At 48.8% G+C, this 19,122-nt stretch overlaps 1 long non-coding RNA gene and 1 pseudogene across 2 annotated transcripts; one reads left to right on the forward strand and one right to left on the reverse strand.

The window, feature by feature from the left end:
• Positions 1 to 6,722: 6,722 nt before the first annotated feature.
• Positions 6,723 to 7,361, forward strand: LOC102914663 (cofilin-1 pseudogene; annotated as a pseudogene).
• A 7,421-nt stretch (positions 7,362 to 14,782) lies between these two features.
• On the reverse strand, positions 14,783 to 17,890 carry LOC121827352 (uncharacterized). 2 transcript variants are annotated; one of them, XR_006069605.2, is made up of 2 exons: positions 17,641 to 17,890; positions 14,783 to 15,181 (listed from the first exon to the last, which is right to left on the reverse strand). It is a non-coding gene; the product is annotated as an uncharacterized LOC121827352 (long non-coding RNA). The 2 variants fall into 2 exon arrangements; XR_013049313.1 differs by having other exon boundaries at positions 14,783 to 15,264.
• Positions 17,891 to 19,122: the final 1,232 nt, after the last annotated feature.

Below are 19,122 nucleotides of genomic sequence, written 5' to 3' on the forward strand. Positions count from 1 at the left end.
GAATAGAGCCGCCAGGCAGAGACCCAAGTTGTGTGGGAAGCTGGGGTTTACATAATTTGAAGGATCCAGGGGTGCTTTGAGAAAAGATCGCAGAGTGTGAGTGGTGGTCTGTGTCTATAATTCCAGGCCCCAGGAGACTAAGGCAGGAGTGAGTTAAAGGCCAGCCTTGGCTACACAGCAAGACTTTGTTTCAAACACGCGTGTACACACACACACACACACACACACACACACACACACACACACACACATACACACACAGATGAAAGGAAGGAAGAAAGGGGGAGAGAGAGAGAGGGAGAGAGGGATGGAATTTTATGCTTCTGGAGAGAAATTGTATCTTCCTTACAGCACAGCTAACTCAAAATATTTTTTTCTGGGTAATTTTTGGGAAGGTTCTTCTAGATTTACAACATGCTATTGGTCACATTGTGTAAAGGAAAGAAAAAGGGGAGGGAGAGGAAGAGGGGAGGAAGAAAGGAGAGAGCGAGAGAAGGGGTCTTCAAAATAGCAAGGATATCTTCCTCCTCCCTCCTCCTCCTCCCTCCTCCCCCTCCTCCTCCCTTCTCCCTCTCCCTCCCTTCTCCCTCTTCCTCCTCTCTACTCCTTCCTCCCCCCTACTCCTTCCTCCTCCCCTCCTTCCTCTTCCTCCTTCCTTCTCCCTCCTCCTCCTTCCTCCTCCCTACTCCCTCCTCCTCTCCCTTCTCTTCCTCCTTCTTCCTCTTCCCTCTTCCTTCCTTCTCCTCCCTCTTCTCCTCCTTCCCCTCCTCCTCCAAGGTCTTCACTCCCTCCACCCTGAAGTTCTGGCCACTAAAGAGTCAAGAGTTCAGCTCCACCTTCTTGACACCAGGCTTGGTCATTGACTTACTCTGGGTAATGGAATTGGGCCGAAGTGATACTCTTATCTCCTACCCACTGAGCAAACAGTCCCTGCAGATCACCAAGTAACACTTGGAGAAGAGCCATTCAGTGACCAGATAACCTACCCCAGCTACTGTAGCCTACAGGGGTGAATCTGCAGACCTTTGCAGATACATGACTGTGGTTAGGGGTTAGGAGCCTCTGCACCCTGGGGCAGTGCCTTACAGAGTGGAGTTGCAGAATGTGCTGGATCGGCAGATCTATGCAAATACTTAATTGGGGTTAGGGGTTAGGAGCAGTATTGTGTAACAGTTGACAAACGCAGGGGTAAATGTGAAGAGCTATCAGCAATGAGGGATAAATCACAGCGAGATAAACCACCATTTTTAACAGATGACCAATAGCTTGACAATCAGCGACAGACTTTAGAAAATGCTTTATATTCTTACTAACTGCTTGTCTGATTTGCCGCTGTGATTTCTTACATTTCGTCTCCGTTGTTATTGATTGCCTTTTCATCTATGACAATGTTGCAATTTTTTATTTCTGAAGACAGAAGAGATGGCTCTGCCTTCTCTACAGCAGAGCTTATTTAATTTTTTTTTTTAATTCCCAGAAGTTTCTTCTAGCTTCACAGCACACTCTAGTCATGTTGTAAAAATGATTAGGATTGTTGGGGGGGAGTACACTCCTTTAATCCCAGAATTTGGGAGGCAGAGGCAGGTGGATCTCTATGAGTTTGAAGCCAGCCTGGTCTACAGAGGGAGTCCAGGACAGCCAGGCTACACAGAGAAACCTTGTCTCAAAAACACAAAAACAAATAAACAAAAACTCTTAGGATTGCTGTTGATCTTGGGAAAGCCTCTAAGTTTCTTTCAGGACATCTCCAGTGTCCTTGCACAGTGACTAAGCCTGAATCCTCTTTTAATTGAGCTCATTACCCAGCTTGTCATTAGCGCCCTTCTGAAGTGGTGTATCATAAGTTCTTTGCTCTCTTAGTCAGTTCCGTAGTTTGTGCAAACTAGTAAAATATTTACATTTTGTTTTACCAGTGTCAATCTGCTCCTCTTATCAAGGTTCCCAGAGTCTCCTCACACGTGCTTTCTCTCTCTCTCTCTCTCTCTCTCTCCCTCTCTCTCTCTCTCTCTCTGTCTCTTCTCTCTCTCTCTCTCTCTCTCTCTCTCTCTCTCTCTCTCTCTCTCTCTCTCTCTCTCTCTCTCCATGGAGATATTTTCAATGCCATTTTCTTTTCTTTATTTTCATTTGATTCCTAATGGTTTCATTGCTCATCTTTATGGTTTTTATTTCATATTCTATTGCCTTAAATATTTTATGTCAAATATTTAACATGTAAACACAAAAATAGGAAGGGGGAGCCAGTGAGGCTGCTCAGAGGGTAAAAGCCATTGCTACTCAAGCCTGGTGGTTCTGAGTTTGATCCCCAGAACCCAGAGTACAAGGAGAGAACTGACTCCCCAAAGTTGGTCTCTGACCACCACACAGGTACTGTGGCAGACACACACACACACACACACACACACACACACACACACACACACACACACTGAAATAAAACATTCCCAAACCGAAAATCTGTAAACCAGGCATGGTGACACACTTTTGTAATCCCAACATTTGGGAAATGGAGGCAAGGAGATCAGGAGTGCCAAGTCATCTTCAGTTATATAGCAAGTTGGAGGCTATACCTGTCTCTCAAGAAAAAAAAAAAGAAAGAAAGAAAGAAAGGAAGGAAGGAAGAAAGAAAGAAAAGAAACAAATAAGCACTCCCAAAGAAATATGAGATTTATTAACTGTTTTATTGAAAATCAAGTTTCCTTTGGGCTGGCAGATTGCTCAGTTGGTAAAGACTTTGCTGCGCAAACGTGAAGACCAAGGTTCAATCCCCAGCAGCCATGCGAGAAGCCAGGTGTGGGAGCACACACTTGCAACCCAGCAGTGCAGAGGCAGAGACAAGAGGATCCGTGGGGCTCTCTGGACAGCCTAGACTAATTCGTGAGTTCTAGGTCAGTGAGAAATCCTGTCTCAAAATCAAGGTGGAGAGCTGGGGGGCTGGTTCAGTGGGTAATGTGCTTGCCGCACAGACATGGGGACCTGGATTCAGATCCCGGAAGCCATGTCAAGCCAGGAATGGTAGCACACATGCAATCCATTGCTCCTGGGGTAAGAAGGGAAGCAGGGCCAGGGTAATCCCCAGAAACTCACTGACCAGTTAATATCAGCAAACAAGAAATCATCCCAAGCAAGCTGGAAGGCTAGGGCCTGAGGTTGTCCTTTGATTTATTCATTATAGCAAGCCTGTACTAGTACACATGTACGCACATACTATCCCTCAAATGTAATTTTTTTTTAGACCAAAGTAGACAACACCTGAGAAATGATGCTTGAGGTTGACTTCTGACTTACATGAATACCATGCTACCTCATGTGTATGCAAGCATAGACACACACATACCATGCTACCTCATGAGTATGCATGCATAGATACACACATACCATGCTACCTCATGAGTATGCATGCACAGACACACACATCTACACACGAGTCAAATGTCACTCCTTCAGAGGACCACTCCATGCAGTCTCCTTATCACTGCCCAATCTAGACTCTTTCGTCATTTCCTAAATTAATCTGTTGTCAAATTATATGCTGACACATAATGCTGTCTGTGCTTCCCAGAGGGAGACACAGGACTTGGATTCAGATCATTGTTATGCCCCAAAAAGACAGTGACCAGGAAATATTTATTTTTACATGGATAGATGCATCTCCTGAAACATCACAGTGTCTGGCCTGGGACTTGTTTCACCACCTGCCAGGACTCATGAAAGGCAGTGTAGGAATCCACTGTGGCCTCTATCTCCTTTGTACTAAAACTGGTCTCCACTTGAATCTCTTCTTCATAAAGAAAGGGCTAACCCACCCCCCACCCCAGCCCTTTTTGATGTAACTCAGGTGATGCCTCTCCCCCCGACACACACACAACCCCAAGTCTCCATTCAACCTATAATTACCTCGCCTACTTTGACATCCTTAATATAGTATGATCTGACTCTGTGTGTTATTTTTACTTCCCTTAAGTGATTAACCCCATCTGCAACCTCAGGCTCAGCGTGCCCCAGATGGAAGATAACACCCACTGAGGAGCAGCTGCTTCTCACCAGACGTCCTAGGTGGCTCTGACTGTGGTGTGTGTGTGCGGGTTGCACCCCAATCACAGCTCCTTTCTCATTCCTGCACACCCCAGTAGTCACTTCCTCCTGTCCTTCTTCGTCTTCCCCGGGGTAGGGTGCAGACCCAAGTCCTCACCATGCCCCTCCCCATCTGCCTTCGCACAGACTCAGCCCCTGTCCTGCTCCCCCCCCCCCACTTCTATGCATTCTCATCACGGAGCCCATGAGCTCTGCTCATGCTGTGCCTACTGTAGGGAACGCCTTCGCAGCCCCCTCGACCAGGCCACAGCCATTCATTCCCATCTTGACCTAATCACTGTATCCTCTGAGAGGACAAGCCTGGCTCATCTGCTTTATGCTCCCATGTACTGAGACAAGGTCCCCTAAAATAGCCCTTCTGGGGGGCTCAGACAGCCTGGTGTCACCACAACCCTGGCTTTCCCCCTTTGACGCTTGTTGGAAACGTAGTGAACTAATTACTTCTGCACTTGCAAAGCTATCTACTACAACCATAACATCTCACTCACCGATAGCCCTTGATATGGGCTCAGGGGAATCCTGTAAGCCATACTCCACCGTTCACTGCTGTACAGACAAGGAGACAGGGCAAGTGTCCTGCCAAGGGACTTCAGTGAGGACTCCTCTCTTCTGGTCCTTGCTTTTTCTCACCACCCTTACTGCTTTCCATCCCGCTCTCGGCTTCCTGTTACAACCCTATCTCTCAGCACTGGACCAGGGGGCTCAGGGTGGGCTGGACTCATGAATCTGTCTCCTTGCATTTTGTAGTCAGTGCCTTCTAAGAACCTGATGCTGTGGAGTGGGAAAACACTTGGGTCCTGCCCTCCACTACCAAGATTTCTCTCAAAAGTCGTGAGGGAAGAGGATTCTTTTTCCACCCAAGGGTGCAGAAAAGGTTCTTAGGGAAAGTGCTCTTTGATGTAGACCAGGAACAGAAGGATCTGAAGTGGGTGAGAAGAGGATTCAGGGGAGGCAGAGTGTTCATGGCGACGGGACTGACTGGGGATGTGAGTACCACTGAGGAAGCCTGGGATTCTGCACCCTGAGACTTGTATAGTGCAGAAGCCCAGGCTGTAGAGAAAGGGATGGGTGGAGCAGGGAAGGGAACAGCGAAGGCAGGAGCAGGCGCTGCAGGGCGAGTGCAGGAATCAGGCTCCATGGTCAAAACCATTTGGGAAATTCTGGCTTGAAAAGGCTAACCATGCTGGGAATGGTGGCACATGCCTTTAATCCCAGCATTCGGGAGGCAGAGGCAGGTGAAACTCTGACTTTGAGGCCAGCCTGGTTGACAGAGCTAGTTCCAGGACAGCCAGCGCTACACAGAGAAACCATGTGGAAAAAACAAGAAAGAAAAAGAAAAGGCCAACAGGGCTATTTTCCTAAACACTTGGAGTGGTAAAGTGCCTTGGGTTTATGAGCCACGTTTCTGACACAGCTTATTAATATGACATTACATTTCTCATAAAGGGGAAAGCAGGTGGGCCAAATGACTTGGAGCAGGGGAGGGAAGTCTCAGTGGCTGTGGATTCCCAGAGCTCTCCTGGAGAGCAGTGGAAAGCTGAAAGGTCCCTGTGGTGGTTTGAAAGAAAATGTCCCCCAAAGGGAATGGCACTATTAGGCGGTGGGACCTTGTTGGAGTAGGTGTGGTCTTGTTGGAGGAAGTGTGTCACTGTAGAGGCGGGCTTTGAGGTCTGATATATGCTCAAGCTGCACCCAGTGTCTCAGACCACTTCCTGTTGCCTGCAAGATGTAGGAATCTCAGCTACTTTTCCAGCACCGTGTCTGCCTGCGTACCACCATGTCCCACCATGATGCTAGTGGACTGGACCTCTGAACCGTAAGCCACCCCAATTAAATGTTTCCTTTTAAAGAGTTGCCATGGTCATGGTGTCTCTTCACAGCAATAGAAATCCTAACTAAGACATTGCCTAAGCAAAATAGTGACAGAGCTGAGCCTGCAGGGCTGGCTGCCATGTGAGCACAGGCTGGACCCAGGGGAATAAGGAGGAAGGATGATGTTTCTGGACAGCTTTCAGGCTCTGACCCAGCTAGACCTGTGCACACACACGGGCACTTCAGGGCTCTGATGGCTAATCTCAGTGGTCAACTCTACTGAACCTGGAATCAACTAAAAAGCAAGCCAGAAGACACTCCTATGGGGTTTTTCTTGATCAGATTATTTGAAGCAGGAAGAGCCACACTGAATGTAGGTGGCACTGTTTGGTGGCAGCCTAGATAAAAAGTGCCTGGAGGAAAAAATTTTGCTTTTTGCCTGCTTGCTTTCACTCTTGCTTGTAAGTCCACCTATTCTGCTGCTGCAGCATCCCTTCACTGATATTAGAAGCAGCTTCTTTGGGATTCCAACATAGACTGAAGACCAGCAGCCTCCTGGAGAAGACCAGGCCTCCAGTACCAGATTGGGACTACCAAGACACCCAGTTTTGTAAACTGAGCAACTACTAGTTATCAGCCTTTCCAGTGTGAGACAGATCCCTGAGGTTTGCTGGCTGGCCAGCCTAGCATGCACAGCAAGCTCCAGGCCAGTGAGAGACCATGTTTTAAAAATAAGTAAATAGAGTCAGATCCTGGCAGCAGCTGCGGCGGCTCATTTCTTCTGTAGCTCTTCCTGTCTCCCTTTCGATTCCAGAAACATGGCCTCTGGTGTGGTTGTCTCCGATGGTATCATCAAGGTGTTCAATGACATGAAAGTGTGCAAGTTTTCAACGCCAGAAGAAGAGAAGAAACGTAAGGAGGCAGTGCTCTTCTGCCTGAGTGAGGACAAGAAGAACATCCTCCTGGAGGAGGGCAAGGAGATCCTGGTAGGAGATGTGGGGCAGACTGTGGACGACCCCTACACCACTTTTGTCAAGATGCTGCCAGACAAGGACTGCGAGACCAAGGACTGGTCAACCTACGAGACCAAGGAGAGCAAGAAGGAGGATCTGGTGTTCATCTTCTGGGCCCCTGAGAGTGCACCCCTTAAGAGCAAAATGATCTATGCCAGCTCCAAGGATGCCATCCAGAAGAAGCTGACAGGAATCAAGCATGAATTGCAAGCCAACAGCTACGAGGAGGTCAAGGACCGCTGCACCCTGGCAGGAAAACTAGGTGGCAGCGCTGTGATCTCTCTGGAGGGCAAGCTTTTGTGAGCCTCCAGCCCCCTGCCTGGAGCATCTAGCAGCCCCAGACTGCTCATGGGTGTTGCAGGCTGCCCCTTTCCTGCCAGACCGGAGGGGCTGGGGGGATCCCAGCAGGGGGAGGGTAATCCCTTCATCCCAGTTGCCAAATGCCCCCCCTCAACGTCTTCCTCCCTCCACCCTGACGGTTCTGGCCTTCCCAAACTGCTTTTATCTTCTGATTCCTCTTGGGTTGAAGTAGACCAAGTCCCTTCCCAGGTACCCAGTTTGGGGGGAGCCTGCTTTTTTTTTTTAACAACACCCCTACTCCTCATCCCCCCCATCCCATGCTGCCAACTTCTAACCACAATAGTGACTCTGTGCTTGTCTGTTTAGTTCTGTGTGTAAATGAAATGTGGAAATGAATCTCCCTGAGCCAGCTGGTTGCCTTCCCTTCCCCTTGTTCTTGGCCACTCTTGGAAGCAGGACCAGTAAGGGACCTTTAATTAAAAAATAAATAAATAAATAAAAAGTAAATAAATAAATAGTAGGGGGAGTGTGACACCAAAGGTCAACCCCTGACCTCCATGCTGACTCGCACGTACATGCACCCGCATGCACTTGAACACACACAGTGTCTATTTAAGTAACTTGGAATTATCAGGCATTGTTCTAGGAGCTGGAGCTGGCAACAAGCAGTGGAAATGGTAGTGAAGACCCCCTGTTTCCATGACAACATCTCAGCTCTAGGTGCTCCACAAGCAAGAGAAGTAGCAGCAGGGACACGTGCGTAGAGTTCAAACAGGATTTTATGCTGGGGAGTGACTCCGGGTGGAGGGGCAGCTCCTGGTCAGTGGTCAGGGGCCTCTCAGCCAGCTATTTGAAGGAAGTGTCCTGGAGAGGACACTTAAAGCAACAGTTGTACAAAGGCCTGGAGATGAGAGCAAAGCAGGAAGAGAAGGAATCCCCGTGTGCAGACAGCAGGCAGGGGCCACGTCACAGAGACTTCCTGAGCCATGGGTGCAACGTGGGGCAGGGAGGGTTTCCGGAGAAATGGTGTGATCTGACGTTAGGTCCATCATTAGAGTCCATTTCCGGAGAAATGGTGTGATCTGACGTTAGGTCCATCATTAGAGTCCATTTCCGGAGAAATGGTGTGATCTGACGTTAGGTCCATCATTAGAGTCCATTTCCAGGGTAGTTTTGTATTTGTGGAAAAATGTAATGTGAAGTACAGAGTTCTGCTCATACCTAATCACCCACTCTCACACTCACATTTGTTCACCATCTATCTATTCATCTATCTATCCAGCCACCCACCCATCTGTCCGTCCATCCATCCATCCATCCATCTATCTATCATCTATCTACCTATCTATACATCTATCTCTCACTATCTCTATCTCTTACACACACACACACACACATACACACACACACACACACACAATTTCAATACCTTGCACTGACGTGACACATCACTCCCAACATGATCTAACACACCACTATTGACTGAAGTCCACGGTTTGCATCGTGGTCTGCTCTTTGTGCTGTACATGGATTCTAATGCTGCAGGACATGGGCTCCCCAGCCACAGTGTGAGACAAGAGGTTTCCCTGTCCCACAAACTTCCCACACTCTGTCACCTCTTCTTCAGCTCCTGGCAACTGCTGGCCCTTTAGCCGGCTTCATCGTTCTTTTCTTTTTCCAGCACAACCAATAGTTGGAATCACAGAGGCATTGTGGTGGTTTGAGTGGAAGACATCCTACACGACAGAGTCAGGCATTTGAACACTTGGTCTGTGGTTGGTGGCGCTACTTGGGGAGGTGCAGCCTTGCTGGAGGAAGCACATTGCTGTTTAGATGAGTTTAGAGCCATGCCTCACTTCCGGTTCTCTCTCTCTCTCTCTCTCTCTCTCTCTCTCTCTCTCTCTCTCTCTCCTTCATATCTGAAGTCAGATGTGACCTGTCAGCTTCCTCCTCCTGCCACCATGCCAGTCCCTTACTGCCATGCTTCTCTGCCATGATGGGCCATAAGCCCAGATTAACTCTCTCTTCCTTAAGTTTCTCTGGCCATGGTGTTCGATCCCCGCAGCAGGAAGTGACTGAGACAGGTCATCTCTTCAGATTGCCTTCTGTCACTTGTTCTGAGTGTTTTGGTTTTTTAAAGGTCATGGTGTCTGTTCTGTAGATAAGAAGTAGAAGGAGGCAGAGATAACGGCAGGAAGGCTGGCGAGGAGTGCGGCAGCCTCCAGGGGCTAATGTGCTTGGCCACACCAGCGGGAGAAAATGGGAACACAGGAGGCACCCGCCACCAGGCTGGAGTTGCTGGTGGATAGATTGCAGAGAGATCATGACAGAGTAGGGGTCGCTGTGACATGGGGTTGAGCCAGGCCTGGAGAGAATAGCATATTAAAGTCTCCCTAGATATTTCTGCAAGGTTTGTTTTGTGTTTGTTTGTCTCTTTGTTTGTTTTGAGATAAAAATGCACTATGTAGCCCTGGGTGACTGTTGGCTTTGAACTCACAGAGATCTGCCTGCTTCTGCCTCCCAAGTGCTGGGGTTAAAGGTGTGAATCACCATGCCCAGCTCAGTTGTAGTGGTGGTAGTGGTAGTGATGGTGTTGTGTGCATGCATGTGTGTGTGTGCACCTGCGTGTATGTGTTTTGTTTTCTTGTTTGTGTGAGACAGCTTCTCATATAACCCAAGCTACCTTAGAACTCAATAACCAAAGATAACTTTTAGCTCCTGAGATTCCTGCCTCTACCTCTTGAGTACTGAGGTTACAGATGTTCACTATCACATTTAGCTGTGGTTTTAAATTCACTTAAATAGTCTCGATCTTCTTATTGAACAGAAGGCACAGGTTCAGAGAGGTTGCTGGTGTGCCCAGGACCACACAGCCAAGCTTCTTGGATGGCAGGCCTCCAAGCCCTTCCCCCAGGAGGCATCAGCAGCCTCCCGTTCCCTGCCCTCTAATGCCTTGTTAAGTATTTTCTCCTCTTGGTGGTCATTTTGTTGTCCAATCAATAAACCACTCACAGAAATAAAAGATTTCCAGATTTATACACTGCTGACTCCCTGCCTGGAAAGCCTGCCCTGCCCTCCTTCAAACCCCCACTGGCTTCTCATCACACTGGGAAAATCGAAGCCTTGTTAACTTACCTCAGCCCTTGAATTAGCTCCGTTTATTTTGGTCTCCCTAGCTACCTTAAGCCAAAAATAGATGGTGGGGAGTGGAGTGCTCACTATGGACTTCTTGGGATACAACAGGTAGAGAGAAGGGGAACTGGATGAGCAGTCAGTCTAACGGACCAGTCAGAACATGGCTCTAGAACCTGCCACTCCACTCAACTCCCAGAAGCACTGGCTAGTCAGTCCTAGGTTGGGTCAAGAGGACCTCTCACCCCTGCTCCAGTGAGGGCAGACAGGTCCTAAAAAGCAGGGTGCCATCTGATATGAGCAGGGTAGGAGGGGCTCAGTCATGGTAACAATCCATAAAGGCAGAATCCTCCCAAAGGTGGAGAGGCCAAGGCTTTGAACTCCAGGCAGAGTTCCCCACCCCACCCCCTGGGGTCCCACAACCCCAGCACAGCACTCCAGAGGTGGTCCACAATTGCTCTTTGACACACAAAGTCTCTCCTCAATGCAGGGCTCTTCAAAGACATGGCCTCAATTCACACTTGGTCCCCAGTGTTATGTTATCTATCTGTTTCCTTCAAACTGATACACTCTCTTGGAGGGATAGGGAACATCATAACTGGGGAAACTCGGGCCAGCCAGACGGCTTAGTAGGTGAAACCACATAAACCTAGAGTCCACAGTGAAGACAGAGCACTGACTCTCCAAAACAACACCCCCAAATTATCCTCCAACTCCCATACACATGCTGAGCCACTCACATGCCTGTAGCACACACACACACACACACACACACACACCCCATAATAATTTTCTAAAAAACTCATCCACCTTATCAGGTCCAGACACTCAGGACACCACCAGATGCACACAGCTGTAAAAGCACTAGACCACTGCCGAGTGGCAGGAGCAGACAGTCTTTGGTGGAGCTGTGTACACTTGAGAGTTGTCACCCATGCTGGGGTGGGTTCCAGTTGGCCATGCTCCTCACTCCTGCTCCAGCAAGAAACGCCAGTGAACTCATCGGTTTACCAAGCTGGACTCAAGTGGAAGGGTTTCTTGGTCATCAGTGTCCTTTCTGGGGTGAAGAGACCTTTGTTCACACCTCTCCCAGGGAAAGTCACACAGGATGTGGTACCCCTTTGCTGTCCTCCCCTCTCTCCCACATCAGCAGAGCCTTGCTCTTTAGCACTGCTTATGAAATGAAATGTCCCTCTCTACCTTGCAGCTGGGGTGATTACATAACCAAGAACTGACTGGTGCATTGGCATGCAGGTGGTGCTGTGTACAGCCTTCCCTGACTGGCACATTGGCGTGCAGGTGGTACGGTGTACAGCCTTCCCTCAGACCTTCCCTGGGAAGGGGCATGGCCTGCCCATCAGGAATGCGAGCGTGGCCCTCCAGAGTCACCTGGTGGAAAGCTGTGGACCTTGGTACTCTAAGGATGTAAACTCCATATCAGTTTTGAGCTGCTTTCAGGAGGCAATAAAACCTTCTTGTCTCTTCAAGCTTTCCTGCAGCCTAATATAACCCACACTAGTAATTATGCTTAACTTGATGTCTGACACTTGGTAAGTTCTCAATAAGATATGGTTGAATTATTGAATCAATTATAAAGAGAGAAACCCTCAATCCAGCATTTAAGACATCAACTGTCTTCATATTCCCTCTCTGCTCTCTTTGACATGCAGATGATATTTTTTAATAGAGGTGTAATTAGAACAAAAATAGAATTTTTATATCCAGCATCTTTTCTGTAATAGTAATTATATAATAAACACTTTCCATGTTAAGTCATATTATCATTGTTCTAAGTGGGTGTGTAATTTTCCAGCAAAGAAATCAACCGTAATTTATATAACCACTCCCTTATGGTTTGATACGTCCATTTCTCCAGGTTTCATAATTATAGGGAATTCTACCGGGAATTACCTGTGGGTGGTGGCCTCCTCTTTTTGACAGTTCACATGGGAATGAGATTCTTGTATTTTTCTAATATCTTAGAAAACCCTCTACTTTTACCAGCCATGCTGAAGTTTTATCACTTCCGCCTAAATTCTGAGAAGTATGTGTGGTAATAATTAATACAGTAAATGCAGAAGCTACTCACTGTGTAATAAACACACTGTGTAACATACTGTGCTGGACACTTTTCGTGTATCTGTGCACACGCACACACATACACACACACTTGAATGCACACACACACACACACACACGTCATAGTGAGTGGGAGTTAAAACAGCAAATCATAGCATCAAATTGGACTTAAATCTCAGTAAAATTGCTTCTCGTCTGTAAGACCATGCATGCATTTCTTAGCTCCTGTGAGCCTCCGTTTGCTTGTCTATAAATAGATCCCTATGTTTTCCTCTCTGGGTTGCTGTTAGAGTTAAATAAGGTAACAATAACAGCTCCATTAGGTGTGGTATTAATTGTCTCACTTCTCACTGGGGCATTGTGCAGACACAGCACCTGAGGCCACCTGCCAGCTCCTACACTGGAAGAGCTGAGCAAGTCTCCTATGGTCAGGCTGACCTCAAGGTCACTGTATGCCTGAAGGGATTCTTTAGTTGTGTTTTGTTTCATTTTGGTTTGGAGACCACGTCTCACACAGAACCCAGGCTGGCCTCGAACTCTGAGCATTCCTGCCTCCGCGCTCAGTGTTGGGATTGCAGGTGTGTGCCACTCTGCCCAGATGGGGCACTCTTTGGGGTACTCTTCAGCCACCCCATGCAGGTGCTTCTGTCCTTCCCACAGTCACCATTACGGCCTGGAAGGTCCTAGAAGCTCAAGGACAAACAGGTACCACTGTGCACAGTGCTATCGATCTCATGAATCCTAAAACACTGCTAGGGAATGGGGGTGCACACTTTGAACCCCAGAACTAGGGAGGCAGAGGCAGTGTAGCTCCAAAAGTTCAAGGCCAGCTTGATCTACATAGTGAGTTCCAGGCAACCAGGGTTACACAGTGAAACCTTGTCTCAAAATAAATAAGTAAATAAATGTTGCTAGGACACAAATACTGTCACATGTCACACACATTTTATACACACAAACATACCTCACACACGCCCCAAAAATATACAACATAACACACATAGTACATACACACTATATTGATTTATATACACACCATATACCACACGCCACATATACATCACATCATATACACATACCACATATCACACACATGGCACCATACATAAGCACACTATGTATGCATCCCATATCTCATACACACATTACACACATATCCATATACACACAATATACCATACACACAAACCATAGACATGCCCCATCCCATATCTCATACACACATTACACACATATCCATATACACACAACATGCCATACACACACACCATAGACATGCCCCTCACACACACACCATATACATCCACACATAGTAAGTACCATATATATAAAACACTCCATATATACACATCACACACACACATACACACACACCATGCACACACCATCATACACATACCACACACCACACACACACTTTACGTGAGGAAGCCAGGCCTGTGTAAGCAGTCATTGGGTTGTAGTATGGTCATTCAGCCTCACCCACAGCTGCTTAGGCATGGTGCCTAGGGGATGGACAGCTATGCTGAGATACTCCTAGGTCACTGTCTCTACCCTAGAGTGCCCACAGAACACTGGCCCTGAGCTCATAAGGGCCTCCTGGCCTCTCAGGCCCAAGCCACAAAGGCAGGGCCAGGATCCAAGAGAAAGCTGTTGAGCAGTGTTCTCTGGCAGCCCGGAAATAGCTGGGCTCTACTTTCAGCTCCTGCGCTGCACGGACAGGCAGGTCCAGGAATAGCTCTTTCTGCCAAAAGCTGACCTACTTAGCGGTTCTGTCTCGTCATGTGAGCTTGGCTGGGCAATAGGTTCACTTGCCTCTCTCCACCTAGAGCAAGCCCAGCCCAGCATTCCCCCATCACATGGTTTCTGATTCCCATGCTATTCCAGGAATAGATAACAACACACGGCAGCTTCAAAGCATACCCACAAACATCGCTGTGCATCCTTGTCAGAGCGGGCCCCAGAGAAGGAGCTTATTGCTCCATTACAGGGTGGACACCATGACACAGAGAGGGTAAGCAACGTGAGTAGAGACGCACAGCAGATAAGAAGGCAGACCCAGCCCTAGAGCCAAGCTCTTAATACAGATATCAGTGGCTTTTCTGTGCCTTGAGTTTCCTGAGGGCGAGACTGTTTTCTGAGGGCCTGAGGTTCCTAAGCCTCCCTACCCACTTGCTGCCTTGATCTAGCACCTGGTGGCCAAGCTGGTAGAGATCAAGGCCTTGGGTGCCCACTAGCCTGGGAGCTGGGGCTTGATTGGCAGTGAGAATCACCTGGGTGACCTCTAGCACATTGTGTCACCTGTCTCAGACTCACGCCGGCATCCTCAGGGCGTCAGTAGAAAGACGAGAGACTTTATTTGTAGTTGGTAAAGCAGCTACTGTTGATTGTTATTACTGCTGACATCCCAAATCTAACCCAAAAGGAAAAGGTTTAAAACTGGCTGGTGCCAGCAAGGCGTCACAGTTTTGCAAGTAGCCAAGGCCTCTGTAATATTTCTGAATCTCTGACACCATGTGCCCAGGGAAACAATGAGATGTACAGTGCACAGCCCTGGAATGAGCTCTGGTTCTTCTTGATGACTGCCAGTTCACTGAAGTTAGTGTCACAGCGATGTCCTTCTGGATTCTCATGGCAGGGAGTGTCCACTCTTGCACGTCCTTGTCCCGAATGGGCTCCCGTGGGTGTGCTCATCTACTCTGGCACATCACGGGCAGGAACACAGAGGACAGAACGTCTGCCTTGATGACGCCCTGGGAGTGGAGTGTCACATCGAAGAGAAGATGAGGAAAGAGATTAGGGTCAGGCTGGCATCTGAAGACCAGAATCTCACGGCCTAAAGAAGTGACCACAGGTCATTAAGACTGAGCTGGCACGAAGCTCAGTTGGTAGACTACTTACTTGAACATGCACGAAGCCCTGGGATCAGTCCCCAGAGTTGAATAACCTGGGCGTGATGGTGCACACCTGCAGTCCAGCACTTGGGAGGCAGAGGCAGGAATATTAGAAGTTAAAGGCTATGGAGTGAGTTCAAGGTCAGCCTGGGTTACAGGAAATTCCATCTCAAAAACAAGATGAAATAGATAAATTAAAAAAAAAATGGAGCAAACCAAACCTTCAGATATGAACATGCAACCTAGAATAATTGGAGAAAACAGGAAACTAGAAAGATACCACATGTAGGAGGGAAGAGCAACAGAGAGAGAGAAAGCAAGGTACAACTGATGAGAAGCAGAAATGGGAAAGGCAGGTCTTATGAGAGAGGGGGAGGGAGTCAGTACAGAAGGAGAGGGAAGAAGGGTAAGTAACAGTAAGGATGCTGAAAACCATCAAATAACACTATCAGCTATCTACCTAAAATTACGTGTAAGTCTATGTGCAGATATATAATTTAAACAAAAATGTCTCATCTGGACTGACAGTGCTTCCCCCAAGAGCCAGAGACTGTCCAACAAACCCCCCAGCACCAGATGTGAGAAGCCCCCTCTGAGCTGTTGGTTGGTGTTTTCCAAGAGAATCCCAACCACTACAGACTATGGCTGTTCTTGGTTGCCTCTCAAGGTGGAAGGTAATCCCCTATTGCTGAAGACACTGTGCACTTTGAACACAGGACCCAGAGGACTGCAGCTGGATCTGACTTGAAGGCCTCTTCCCTGAGGACTAGCTTTCATGGTACCAGAAGGCACCACGCAAGCTTCCAAGGGAGTAAAGCAAGCAACAGTCCAGCTACAATGCCGTGAGTCCCAGTAATGACCAGCATGGCGCAGCAGCCCTAAGGGCACAGTAGTGGCGCTCGCACCTTGACGGTAACCAACAGCTCTCTAATTGGACTTAAGGCCTGCTCAACAAAGGGAAGCCGTGCCTGGCTGGTAACGACAACAAGGCTAACCACCCAGGACTAGCGAAGACATGGACCTTGGAGGAGAATCTACAATCGCCACATTACCAAATCGGCGTAATTCCTAACTTCGTTCTAAATATTTATCCTCATGCCCACAGAAAAGTGTGGGCCTCACCCCTCATCCAAGAAACGTCTCTTAGCAACGGACAGAGACCATCACAGAAAACCCCACAGCGCAAACTGCGGAGAGCAAGTGACCACTGTGATTCCCAGCCCCAGTTGATAGTCTGCAACCCAACTCCCTCAGGAGAAGCGGCTCTAGTCCCTTGAGCAACGGTGGTACACCGCGCATGCTCGGTAAGCAGGGCTAGAGCAGTGCCTGGCTAGGCTATGGCGTATCAAGGCCAGCAGGAGGGGCACACGAGAGGTGGTTTACGCCCAAATTAGGGAGTGCGTCAAAGCCCGACAGAGGAGCTTGAGTGACTTCTGAGAACCCAAAGATCTCATGAGGGCCAGTGGGGCGGCTCAGAGAGGAAAGGGCCTTCTGGGAAGCCTGATGACCTGAGTTTGGTCCCCAGAATTGACGTAAAGGCAGAAGTGACCACATAAAGTTGTCTCTGACCTCCACACACAGGCGTAAATGCACCCCCCCACACACACACACACAAAATACCACCACTGAAATCTCTGAAAACCCAGGCCTGGTGCTTTGTGCCTGTAACCCCAGCTTTTCAGAAGGCTGGGGAGGGCAGGATGGAGCCCAGGAGTTCAAGAGCAGCCTGACCGGGCGGTGGTGGCGGTGGTGGCGCACGCCTTTAATCCCAGCACTCGGGAAGTAGAGGCAGGCGGATCTCGGTGAGTTCGAGGCCAGCCTGGTCTCCAAAGCGAGTTCCAGGAAAGGCGCAAAGCTACACAGAGATACCCTGTCTCAAAAAACCAAAAAAAAAAAAAAAAAAAAAAAAGAGAGCAGCCTGGCCTACATAGTGAGGGGGTGAGGGTGGGGGTGGGGGTGGGGGTGGGGGTGGGGGTGGGTAACAGACCAGAGTAGCTTTGAAGATCTAAATAGGACTTAGTTTGTTCTCCGAGACTGGATGTACTTCCGGGCTGGGCACGGGGCTGTGGACAAGAATAAACAGTGTTTCCTCACCACATGAGCTTCTGCCCTGAGGTGGGGAGGGTCTGAACACTGAACAGCCTGGGGCTCCACGGCCCAAGAGCAGGGTACAGAAGGGGGCCAGGCTGGAGACATGGCAGATAGAAGAGGGAAGAACACAGGAAGGCACAGAGGCCACTGTTGGGGCTGGGCCATTCTAGTCCTTTTTGTCCCCTCCTGGATACCTAGGAAAGGCTCAAGGCCTGGCTGCCTCTTACCTGAACACCTGTCCTGTGGGCACGGACCCTGGGGGAGGAGGCGTGGAGGCAACAAAGGCGCATTCTCCCAGCCATGACGGCAATCAATAGAAGCTTGTTTGCCCTGTTTCCTGGGGAGCAGCCAGGCATGCTGGGGTGGGGAGCTGGGCAGCAAGTGGGAACACAGAGTCCTGGGCTAGGCAAGCTTGAAGCGTTATTTTGGCTCCAGGAAAGCCACACCTGTGGCCCTGAGCACACAAGCAGGTGGCTTCAGGCTGCTTGGGAAGAAGGAACATGTTCCTCCCCCTCTCTGCTTCAGGGCCTTTCTGAGAGCCCTGCGCATGATTGGAGAACATTGTTTCCAAATTCAACGCCAGCTGAGGCATAGAATGCCACATTGTCACTCCAATATCTTATTTTTTAAAGGCATGTGTTCAGGAGAGAGAGCTCAGCGGTTAAGAGCTGGTGCAGCTCGTCCAGAGGACCAGAGTTCAGTTCCCAGCACTCACACTCAATGACTGACTCACAACTTCCTGTAACTCCACCTCCATGAGATCCAACACCTTCTTCTGACCTCTGCAGGCACTTGTATACAGAGACACAGAGACAGAGAGAAGAGGTGAGGAGAGAGAAATAAAAATAAAATATTTAAATAAAAAATAATAAAAGGGCTGGGTAGTGGTGGCACACATCTTTAACCCCAGCACTTTGGAGGCAGAGGCAGGCAGATCTCAGTGAGTTCAAGGCCAGTCTGGTCTACAAAGTGAGTTTCAGGACAGCCAGGTCTGTTACACAGAGAAACCCTGTCTTGAAAGAAGAAGAAAAAAGGAGGAGGAGGAGGAGAAAGAGAAGAAGAAAAGGAAGGAGGAGGAGGAGAAGAAGAAGAGGAAGAAGAAGAAATAATAATAATAATAATATAAGGGATGTGTTTGGGAGGAACCTCCAGAGAGCACAGGCAGGTGAGTCCTGTGGGACCTGAGGATGAGGATTTGTCACAATTGCTTAGTAGGGGGCTGCAGGACCTAGCTTACCACCAAGCATGGCTTTGAGAACAGAGCCCTGGATGAGCCAGATGAAGACTGGCCCAGCCTAAGTCCCAGCCTGAGCTGAAGTTCTATTTCCTCAACTAACAATGGGAATTGAACCCTCACTGCAGGCAGAAATCTGGTCAGTGTGTGTGTGTGTGTGTGTGTGTGTGTGTGTGTGTGTGTGTGTGCATCTGCATGCAGAACGCTTGTTTTCTGTGTGCGCCTGGAATTTCTGTGCACCTACTGTGCAGAAAGGGTGAGTGTCCTGCCCCAGGGGCATGGCTGCCATGTGTCAGGACAAGACCATGTGCATACGGCCCACAGGGAGAGGCCAGCGGCTTAGGGTTCTCACCTTCATCTCGCCAGCGAACCAGCCATCTCAGTCCAGTGACCTTTCCCGCTTCCTTCCACGATCCTGTGCTTTGGCCTGAGCAGGGCTTCGGGAACACAGCAATGTTTACCTCTGCCACGTGTG

This window comes from Peromyscus maniculatus, chromosome 2 (genome assembly GCF_049852395.1).
Source record: "Peromyscus maniculatus bairdii isolate BWxNUB_F1_BW_parent chromosome 2, HU_Pman_BW_mat_3.1, whole genome shotgun sequence".
Lineage (NCBI taxonomy): Eukaryota > Metazoa > Chordata > Mammalia > Rodentia > Cricetidae > Peromyscus > Peromyscus maniculatus.